This window comes from Oryctolagus cuniculus, chromosome 10 (assembly GCF_964237555.1).
Source record: "Oryctolagus cuniculus chromosome 10, mOryCun1.1, whole genome shotgun sequence".
Classification (NCBI taxonomy): domain Eukaryota; kingdom Metazoa; phylum Chordata; class Mammalia; order Lagomorpha; family Leporidae; genus Oryctolagus; species Oryctolagus cuniculus.
Window position 1 is genome coordinate 71695431 of NC_091441.1, and position 11596 is coordinate 71707026.

The 11596-nt window shown below is 43.0% G+C and overlaps 1 long non-coding RNA gene across 1 annotated transcript; it reads left to right on the forward strand.

The window, feature by feature from the left end:
* The first annotated feature begins 241 nt into the window (after positions 1-241).
* On the forward strand, positions 242-6836 carry LOC103349277 (uncharacterized). Its single transcript, XR_517492.4, has 3 exons — positions 242-1393; positions 1586-1700; positions 5647-6836. It is a non-coding gene; the product is annotated as an uncharacterized lncRNA (long non-coding RNA).
* Positions 6837-11596: the final 4760 nt, after the last annotated feature.

The following is an 11596-nucleotide window of genomic DNA, read 5'->3' on the forward strand; positions in this document are numbered from 1 at the left end:
TACTAAATTGATCTTCTGTATATAAAAATAATTGAAAATGAATCTTGATGTGAATGGAAGGGGAGAGGGAGCAGGAGATGGGAGGGGTGTGGGTGGGAGGGAAATTATTGGGGGGGAAGCCATTGTAATCCATAAACTGTACTTTGGAAAATTATATTTACTAAATAAAATTTTAAAAAAAGAAAAAAGAGATGTCTCTTGTTAGCTCCCAGAAGGTGCTGTATAAAGGTAAAGAAAATATGAGACATGAAGGATATACCCACATGGATTGCTTATCTCCTCATTAGAGATTAAAGTTTTTCATGGTCATAAGATTCAAAGTTGCTAATGAAACAACAAAAGAGGTCAAAATGATGATTGAAAAGCTTACGAACTCTGTGACATGAAAACATCAGGAAAGATCATATTTGAGTGTTATTCCTCTGGAAAGGGGTGAAAAAAAGCAAATATACAATGATCATAAGAATGTATTCCAGACATTGACAAAATGATGTCAAGGCACAAGAAAGTCAGAATACAAAATTAAGTGAAGTATAACTGGCCACCTAATTTGAAAGAAGGGCCTGTGTTATGGTACCATGGTTTAAACTGCTGCCTGTGATGGTGGCATCCATATGATCTCCAGTTCAATAGTCTGTCTTTTGTACAAAAGTGCATCCAATTCTAAGGGCAGAGGTTAATATTTGTCATGATGACTCTCAGCTGCACCATGGGGTTATGTCCTTAGTGGGATGAATCTCAAGTGGGGAGGGACATGCACACATCATAATAGGTATTCTGTGATGCAATAACCTGGGGGATGGTGTAGGAGATAAATGTGGGCGTGGGCCTGGGCATATGTCCAGTTACTCATTTTGATTCACTTTGGTCAGATGTGTAACTAGAAGCATTTTTGTCCAAAATGACGAAAAAATTACCTCCACTTTTTCCACGTCAACCTCAGCCTCACCCTCCGACTCCTTCAGATTCCCGCTTTCCAACCTGCCTGCCTCACCTGGCTCCTCCCTCTGACAAACCTAAGCCTGTCCTCCAGCACAAGAAATCTTCAGCTGCCTGCCCTGCCCGTCTCCCTGCTCTGACCAACAGCTCTTCCCACAAGGACATTCCTTCCTCCAAGACTTCCAAGCGCACCCTGGCCTCTGTTCCCTCCAAGTCACCCACTCACCGCCCTGTTCGTCTGGCTCCCCTTTCCTGCTTCTCCTCTGTCTGGGCCCCGACTCCTCCTCCCAGCCCCTCTTACTAGTCCTCTGGACTCTGTTCTCCACGGACACCTACCCCAGCCCAGACCTGGGGATTCACAGATCTTACTTTGAGATCTTACCTTCTCTAAGAGCCTTGGCAGTTCTGGCACAGTTCAGAAGAGAGGACAGTGGCTTCCCAGCAGCCTAGCCTGGTGAGTAAAGAGAATGTGAGAGGATGGCCAGCTGATGAACAGCCTATAGTGTCAGCTCAGATAATTACGGGATCCTTTTCCTGATGACAAGATCCTGGTTATTATACCACTATATCTATTTTAGCTTCATCCTCAACTGTTAATCCTTTTCAGAACCAGAGGTATCAATGATGATGTGCTTTTTCCAAACAGACTCTGCACTTTCTCTCTTGCCTGATGAATCAGCCTTCAGGAACCCCCAGGCCTACAAGTGGCTACTCAGGGAAAGCAAATCACAGAGCTGAGAGCAGGACTAATGACAGAGAAGGTAAAGAACCTGGAACAGAATTCCTATAATCTGCTCTGGTGCAGAGAAAGTCCTGTTGGGATGTCTTGGTTTCAAAGGATTTTGAGTAAGGGTGACCCCTGACAAGCGTTGGGACACCAGGCCACTGTTACAAGTGGAGAGTCAAAGCTGTTTTCTTTCCTTTTTCTTTCTTTTTTTGACTCCACGAAAGGAGGGGCCACCCACTGTGTTCTGATCTAACCTCCCAAGGATAAGCCTCCCTATCTGCATCTTATGTCCCACAATGTGAAAGGTAGCAGAGTCTAAATGGCATGAACATATCCAGTTCCTACCCAGATGACAGCATCAGAAGAACAGATAGTATTTTTATCCCCTCTCCTCAAAACTGATTGACTCAGGGCCAGCGCTGAGGCTCACTTGGTCAATCCTCCGCCTGTGGCGCCAGCATCCCATGTGGGTGCCGGATTCTAGTCCCGTTTGCTCCTCTTCCAGTCCAGCTCTCTGCTGTAGCCCAAGAGGGCAGTGGAGGATGGCCCAGGTGCTTGGGCCTCTGTACCCACATGGGAGACCAGGAGGAAACTCCTGGCTTCTGGCTTAAGATCAGCTTAGCTCCGGTCATGGCGGCCATTTGGGGGGTGAACCAATGGAAGGAAGACCTTTATTTCTGTCTCTATCTCTCACTAACTCTGTCAAATAAAAAAAAAACTTATGGACTCAATATAAACCCAATCAGAATACAAACATCTTTTTTTCTAAGATGAAAAGCTTATTATCAAGACTTTCTTAAGTAGGTATTAGTTCCCTAGATATCAATATTTTTTTGAGACAGGCAGAGTGGACAGTGAGAGAGAGAGACAGAGAGAAAGGTCTTCCTTTAACGTTGGTTCACCCCCCAATGGCCGCTGCGGCCGGTGCGCTGCAGCCGGCACACTGCGCTGATCCGAAACCAGGAGCCAGGTGCTTCTCCTGTTCTCCCATGCGGTGCAGGGCCCACGCACTTGGGCCATCTTCCACTGCACTCCCAGGCCACAGCAGAGAGCTGGACTGGAAGAGGGGCAACCGGGACAGAATCCAGTGCCCCAACTGGGACTAGAACCCTGCTCGCCGGTGCCACAGGCAGAGGATTAGCCTATTGAGCCACGGCACTGGCCCATATCAATATTTATTATAATAATTATGGTTAGCTGAAATAGCGTAATGTTGGCACAAGCGTGGACAGATTGCACAGATAGACACACTTCAAGACACAAAAGCACAGCAGAATGATGGGGACAGGACTTTCTATTCAACAAGGTCATGCTAGGTCAGATGAATAGTTATTTAGAAATAATCAAGAACATATTTTATATGAAAAACACATCCACATTTGAAAACTTAAAAGCAGGCAATCTTTAATTGCTCTGCGTGTGCCTGGTTACATATGAAAAAGCAATGGAAATGTAGAAATGAAGATTAGTATATTCTGGGTTAAAAAATGGAAATTAATCTTATCTATTTCTCCTTTTAATGTGAATACTGGAAAATTGACATGGAAATTTCTAGAACACTTTTATAGGGCAGATCTACCAGTGCACAATAATCAGCTTACGTTTATGTGAAAAAGTCTGTATTTTCCTTCAGTTTTGACGGAGATTTTCATTGATTATAGAATTTATCTGGACAGATTTTTTTCTTTTGATATTTATTGAAATTTTATTGGTTCTGGTCTTTGTGTATCTCTGACAAAACCCCTGTAAATACTCTACTTGTATTCTATGTACACTATCTTTTATTACCTATGTCTATTCATATGAGTGGTTTGATGCATAATTTGATTATGATATGCCTTGATGTAGGGTTCTTTTTGTTCAACCTTCTTTGGATACATCAAAATTTTTTGCTCTAAAGGTTTATTATTTTCTGGAAATTGGAAATCATTCTTTCATTAATTCTTTGAATATAGTCATATTGCTCCATTTCTCTCTTTCTGAGATCGAGTGCATGTGTGTTAAAGAATCGCTTTTTCCACTGGGAAATTGCTTTTTCCACTATTTTGCTTTTATTGTATTTTGCTATGTCAGCCTGGATAATCCCTATTGAAGTATGTTAAGATTCATCAATGCTTGTGTCTTCATTGCTGACAACATTCATTTTTTTCTTACCATGAATTTTTAGCATCCAAAATTCTATATGCTTTTATTCTTTTTACATTTTCTATTTCTGTCATTATGTTTATGTTTTACCTTAATCTTTAACAAGACAAAAATAGAACAGTAACAAAAGAACAATAACCATTTTCAATTCCTTGATATTAATTTCATATCAGTCATTTTGTTCTTTTTTAAAGATTTATTTATTTATTTACACAGAGAGGAGAGAGAGAGAGAGAGGTTCATTCCCCAATTGGCAGCAATTGGTTTCGTATCTGTGGATGTTTTTTCCCTAGGTCTGAGATCCTAATTTCCTCTTTCATTACTATACTCTATTTCTACATTTAAGTGATGCTATTCATGGAGAATGAAAATTTGTTGAATGCTGAATTTTGTTGACCTGCTTTAAAATTGGTACAAATTTTCCTGGCAGACATGTTGGCTACTTGTGTGTCAGGCTGTATTTTAGTAGCTTGATTCTTGTCTGCGGTAAGGGAAGTCCAGGTTAGCCTGTCTTCTTAAGGCTACATTACCTCTATGGCAGCATTATGAAGGAGCAGAGGACAGAGTAATAGACAGTAAGCACAGAAAGCACAGGGTGTCTTGAGGGAGCCTCCCAGCTAGAGTAGCAGTACACTCCAGGACTTGAGGCAATGAGGGATGACACAAGTGATTAGGATTTTCAGAACAGAGCAGTCATGCTATTTGCCTTGTATTAAGGACATGCCAGGCCATATTTAGAGCCTACATTCACAAGCCTTTATTGGATTCTCTGGCATGCTATTAAGATAGACATTTTCCTCCTGCTTATAGGTGAGGTGAGTTAAGTAAGGCCTAAAGAAGTCAAGTGGCTACTAGTGAAAGTACAAGGAACATCTGGCAATGAAGATTAGGTTCATTCCTTTGTCAAACTGCTTCTTTAAAGTTCAGACTTCACAGGGAAGTAGAGTTGTGAGATGATAAATGTGGTTACTTAAAGTGTTCCTGGAAAAAGGTAGTTTTCAGATGTTTTGGAATAAATAATTAAATTCATGATTCTGAGAAGTTTTTCAAGAATTAATGGAAAATATAGATATTAAAAAATAATAAAGTTTTGTGTCAATTAAACTAATGTTTCAATTACTTTTTCCATAAATTTTTGAGGTCACCTCATATGTCAAATGCCTCTATTGGACCCCTAGCAATTATGAGAATGTGGATCTATAACCAGAGAAAATGAGAGATTTTCATTACATCTGAGACTCAGTCTCATTCTAATTTTGCCCCATGTGGAGTAAGAGCTGCTCTTCAGCTGGCCCTGGTGGAGGGAGAGATCAGCTGGCAGCCCACAGTCTTGCTAGCTCTTCACCAGCTAACAACATATCTTCTCAGTAGAGTGAGAGTGTATTTTCTTCTTAGTGTTAAGAAGCTGTGAAGATTGCAGCAGATGGTTTGCATACTACTAGGACTAAGGGACCCTGGGAGGGATCCCCATGACAAGTATTAAAGATGGTTCTGTAACTTAACCAGCAAGGGATGGATGCTGTTCATGGTTCTGGAGTTCTGGATGATGTAAGGGCTTATATACAAGGGTAAATAGGAGAAACCATTATACTAACAGGTCATATATATCACCAGCCAACAGACACCAAACACACATCTGTCCACACAGTCCCAGGAATACTCATAGTGCAGAGACAAACAGATAAACTGTTTATTTTCAAGTACTTTAATAGAAATGAATGCACTTTTGACAGGAGGATTTTGATCTGCTTTAAATTTGTGTCTGACTCATTCAACTTTTTTTCAGAAGTTTATTATTCAAGGTGAAATCCACTCATCAGTTCTTTACCTTCTAGGTTTGCCACATGAGGTGGAGTCTTTCCTGTCTATGAGTCAAGCAACTCCAGTACCAGGGTAGGTCCTGAGAAGCTGGGCACACGGCCAAGAGCCTGAAGACAGAGAGCCAGGAAGGCAATGGTGTGCCATGGGGATGCGATTGTGGGGTGACAGCATGGAGTGCTGGTACCAGGAGGGTGCACTGACATGCCACTACCCAGAAATGGCAGAAGGATGCCAGTGCCAAAGTGCAGAAGGCCTGGGTCCCAATCACCTCATTAGGATTTTCAGAGAAATATCTCAACGTTGGAGAAACTCTACAGCTACATTGGCTGAGTTTCTCCACAAGATTAAGTGGTGCTCCAGAAGGCATTAGGGAACAAGGAATACTCATAACTGCAGTTTTCCCAAAGAGAAAATGCCTCTTGTTGCCCAGCCAAAGTGGATACTTCAGGAACCCCTGAGGCCACATCAAAGCACATATATTTATTACATGCATGGAAATGTAGCCATGACGCCTAAAGTGGGCATTATAAAAGTTGAATTTTTTACAATTCTGTTTTCCAAATGTTTATATTTTGCAGAATTGTGTTTACTGGATTGTTTTTTCCTCATACCTTTACCTTTGCCTGAGTGATGGGGAGAGTTTGGTTGGTGGATTCTAGTCCCATAGTACTTCTAATCCGCTACATTTGTGCACTCAACATTCATGAAACATCAGCATCCGCTAAATGTGAGCCTCATATGGAACGCCAAATCCACAGCCACCACTCTGGGTCACATTGGAGTCCACTCACCTGCTACAACCAGGCTCCTTCTGCACCACCTTTCACACCCGTTGCTGCAACAGAAAATCTGTACTAACAGAACTAGTCATTCACTCTGCTGGGAGAAGCCCTTCACTAATTGCCAGTGCTTCCCTCCCTCATTTTACACACCCAAGAAGTCAATACTTTCAAGTTTCCTCACTGCAAAAGACTCCATCACAAGTGTGGAGGCATCTCCACCCCTAGTCACTTAATTCTTTCTTCTCAGTGCCTAGATCTGCTTCTCAATCAGATCTTACCAGTGCCTGCATAGATTCAATGGGCTCTCATACCCTTACAACTTCCTTGTCCCCACCCCTCATGTGCAGCACTGCTAGATATAGAGCTATGTTAAAAGGCCACACTGATCATGTCAGTGTGTCAAACACTTGAGTGGCCCCAAAGCTTCTTGTAAACTAACACTGTGCAGTTCAAGGCCCCTTCAGGCTCCTAAATGGATCCACACATATGTTGTCTTCCCTCTCTAGCCCACAGGCCTTTAACAAAGATTCTTGTGACTACTGTGTGTCAGCCAATGCAAAGGCCTCAGAGACTTGCCCCTTCCACCCTGCAATTTCTAGTTAATTGGATTTCCATAGTTCATCATGATGTTTTCCACTGAATTTCTCCCATAAACACTGTCCCTTCTTCCTGAACTTTTCTCCCAACTTCTGTGCCTCATCAGCTGTGGTCTACAGCAGCCTGGATATTCAGAGCAATTACAATATCTTCATTTTGCTGAATAACTAAACTACTTTTTGTATGAATGCCCATCCACTAATTTCAGAAAAACAAATGAATGGTTATGGAATCCTGGTCCATTCCAACCATTCAAATAACCCCTTAATGCACCAAACTAGACAATGTCTCTCTAGATTGGGAGGTTGGGGGTCTTATTTAAATTTCTTTCATGGCACTCAGAACAAGATCTGGCATGGGCCAGATGGTAATGACTAAATGGGGCCTGGATTAAGCTGTGTCTTAGAGATGGAAGAGAGTGTTTGAATGTGTACTGCAACCCTATTTCACTGTGGATCACACAAACACCAGAGCTCATGTGTTGGCATAATAACATAGAGCAATCTGAAGATAGTATTCCTGTGGTTTGGGAATCCCCCTGAGATAGAGAACAGAGGAACAGACAGAGCTCTCTTGGGGTAGCATGGCCTCAAAGCAGGCATCAGAGTTCCCTACTTTAATGCTGGAAACTAGACCCATACCAATCAAGCTCACAAACAACAAGCATGCTCATTATACAGCCAATTTATTAACTCCCATGGCAACAGATAACATTCCTATATACATAAAATAACATACATTCATTCATTGAACAATTTAGATGTTGATATTAAGAGCATAGGTTCTAGAGCCAAACTACCTGGGTTCACATCCTAATTCTGTGGCTCATTAACTTGTGACTTCGAGCAGACTATGGAACCTCTGAGACTAACAGACATTATGAGAATTGAAACAATGTGAGTATCTTGCACATGGTAGTCAATAAATTTTGGTTATTATAGTACTAAGTGGCAGTTACTGGAATGGGACTAAGTAGGAGAATCTTCTACCACTTGAAAGAAAAGTAGTAAACAGACAAGTACATAGGCAATAAAGAAGGTGTAAAAACAGCAAAGAAAACAGGTTTCAGTGAAGGGAGCAGAGGCTAGGAAATCTTTGGAGGAGGTGATCACAGTTTGAGGCACAGCACATCAGGTGAGTTATATGGAAAAGCACAGTAAGGAGCAGCAGCAGATTGGCTCCAGGACTGAAAGTAGGGTATAAGGGCTGCGGCACAGGGTGAGAGGGGCCATGCCTGGTGATATGTGAAGTGAGATGTCCTTCCTGGAATGTGGTACTTCTCCCTCTCTACTGCCTTAGAGTAGAATTAGATGGAGGGAGGATGTAGTTTCTATGTACAAGGGTGAGGTATGAATGTGGAGGGGAGCATCTCACAGACAGTGAATGGGCAGAGGAGTCAACAGAAAAACAGCATGATCAGAGGGAGCGGGGGCCAGTGCTGTGACTCAGAGCTCTAAGTTGCCACATGCAGTGCTGGCATCCCATTCTGGAGCAATGGTTTGAGTCCTGGCTGCTCCCTGCTAAGGTACCTAGGAACAAGGCAGATATCATAAATACTTGTAATCTTGCAAGCCACATAAAATATCTTGATGGAGATTGCAGCTTCTTCCTTTGGCTTAGAACAGCCCCAGTAGTTGGGGGTCATTTGGGGATTGAATCAGTGAATGGAAGATATTTCCTTATCCCTCCCCTTCACCCTTCCTCTCCCTGTCTTTCAAATAAAAATAAATGAATCTTTTTAAAACTGATATAATCTAGAGGTGACTCTCCCAGATAGGGTAAGGATGCAAGCTGGTATTGAGACCATAATGAATGTCACAGGTGAAGAAGTTCTGCAGAGCCAGGCAGTGCATTGCTATCTGTACTGTTTCAAGAATATTCCCAGTTGGGGCCAGCACTGTGGCAGAGCAGGTAAGGCCTCTGCCTGCCTTGCCAGCATCCCATATAGGCACTAGCTCAAGTCCTGGCTGTTTTTCTTTCAATCAACCTCCCTGCTAATATGCCTGGGAAAGCAGTGGAAGATGGCCCAAGTCCTTGGGATACTGTATCCAAGTGGAAGCCCCAGAAAAAGTAACCATCTCCTTGCTTTAGTCTAGCTAAGCCCTGGAAGTGCCAACCATTTGTGGAGTGATCCAGAGGATTGAAGATTCTCTCCCTCTCTCCTTCCCCCCATTCTATCTCTGCCTTAAGAATAAAAAAAAATATTTATTAAAAAAGAATATGCCCAATCTGGTGCTAAGCCCTTGGTTCACATTCCTTCATTATATTCTTAGTCATCCTGGTGAGGTAGATATTTTCCGCCTATGAAGAAGGGTGTATTGGGAGGCTCAAAGAATTTAAACAACTGAGAACCTGGTCATGGAAGAGCTAGGAATATCTGACTATAAACACCGGGTTCATTCTATTGTCAAACTGCCTCTTAGGTAGAGACATGGTCGAGCCAATAATATGTGGATTTACACACACACATGGCACTGAGAAGCATGTTTATTTTAGCAAGAAGGACTTGACCATATTTCTTAGAAACTTCTTCTCAGTAGTTACAGTGTTTCTCCTCTGCCTCGGCCTCTGCCTACAGCTGGTCCCACAGGCCACCCAAATCTGCATTCTAGCACACCCAGGCGCTAGTAGGGAATCGTGCCTTCACTCACCCAGTTGCCTGTTGTGTTAAACACAACAAGGGTTACTATCAGTCACTGTTAGGTTTACTTGTCTACCTGTACCTATTCTGTCACTATGACTCCATCTAGATTCTGACTTCAGGCAGCATGGACTATGTCTGTCTTACTGTATGCTTTACTCTCAATACCTAGGATGTACCCTGGCATAGCATTGGTGCTCAAAAAATATTTAAGGAAAGATGAGTGGGGGAATCAGACTCTCTGGTCTCAAGGCCTTGGCAATCCTTTGAGGCCAGGGTGCTCTGCTCTAAGATACTAGATAGCCAGGGGGGAATGCCACAGAGGCCCTCACTGGTCCCAAGTCCTGCCTCTTCACCACCACATACCTGGTCTCCCAGGCAGATTTCATAATGCCACTCATTATGCTTTCCAAGAGAGAAAAATATGCAGATATAAGTTGAAGGTAAAAAACCTGGAGGGTTAAGAGTCAAGAAAGACTCCTTTCAGGGCTGGCACTTGGCGTAGCAGGTAAAGCTGTGGCCTGCAGTGCCAGCATCCCATACGGGCACTGGTTTGAGTCTTGGATGCTCCTCTTCTGATCCAGCTCTCTGCCATGGCCTGGGAAAGCAGTAAAAGAAGGCCCAAGTACTCGGGCCCCTAAAACCATGTGGGAGACCCAGAAGAACCATCTAGCTCCTGGCTCCAGGCTTCGGATAGGCACAGCTCCGGCCATTGTGGCCAACTGGGGGTGAACTACTGAATGGAAGACCTTTCTCTCTCTCTCCCTCTGTTTCTTTCTCTCTCTCTCTTTATCCCTACCTCTCCTTCTCTCTCTCTCCCTCTCTCTGTAGCAACAGAGTAAACAACAGAAAGCACAGTGACAACATATGCAGTGGCTGTGAGAAAATAGCAGGAATGTGACTTGTCTGGGTTTGAATTCTGGCTACTGACTACTAGCTATGTGATCTCAAGTAAGCCACTAAGCCCTTTCATGACTCAGTTTCCCTATTGCAAAATAGAAATATCATAATCTAACCAATCTGATAAGTTGGTGTCAGGATTGAATGAGGTAATATTTGTAACGTGCTAATTACATAGTAAATGGGAAGTGTTGATTTTAAAAAGTGACTGAACACAGGCTTTCCAAGTGAGCTGTCCCAGTGATTACAAGGAGGGCAGCATGGATGCATCACTTAATATACTTCAGGAAGGTTTGTTGTGAGGCACAAGTGGAACACTGACTGTATAGACCATAAGTAGGACAGTGTCTAGCACATACTAAGTGCTCAGTAAATACAGACTACATAGGAATGTCATTGTGATTCCATGCTGCTGGATGTGATGCCCTTATCCCATACCAGAGGGCCTCAGTTTTAGCCCCATCTCCACTTGTAATTTTAGGATCCTGCTGGTGCATACTGTGGGAGGCAGCACGTGATGGCTTGGGCACATGGGTTGCTGTCACCCACGCAGGAGACTCAGATTTTGTTCCTTGCTCCCTTGCTCTGGCTGTTTTGGGAATTTGAGGGGTAAACCAGTGGGTGAGAAAAGGAGATGTACAATTTGGGACATGCTTAATCAGACTTGCCCCAAATGGTGGAATTAAAATTGTGCCAGGGGATTCCATACAATCCCATCAAGGTGGCAGGTACCAATGCCATCCCACTAGTCCAAGTGATCAATTTCAGTTCACAATTGATCACACTGATAGGTCTAAGAGTCAAAGGGATCACACAAACAAGACTAGTGTCTGCTAATACTAACTGATATAATTAAAAAGGAGAGAACGATCCAACATGGGAAGCAGGATACACAGCAGACTCATAGAATGGCAGATGTCCTAAACAGCACTCTGGCCTCAGAATCAGCCCTTAAGGCATTCATATCTGGCTGAAGAGCCCATGAGAGTGTTGTTATCATGGGAAAGTGAAGACACTCTGGCAAAACACACACACACACACACA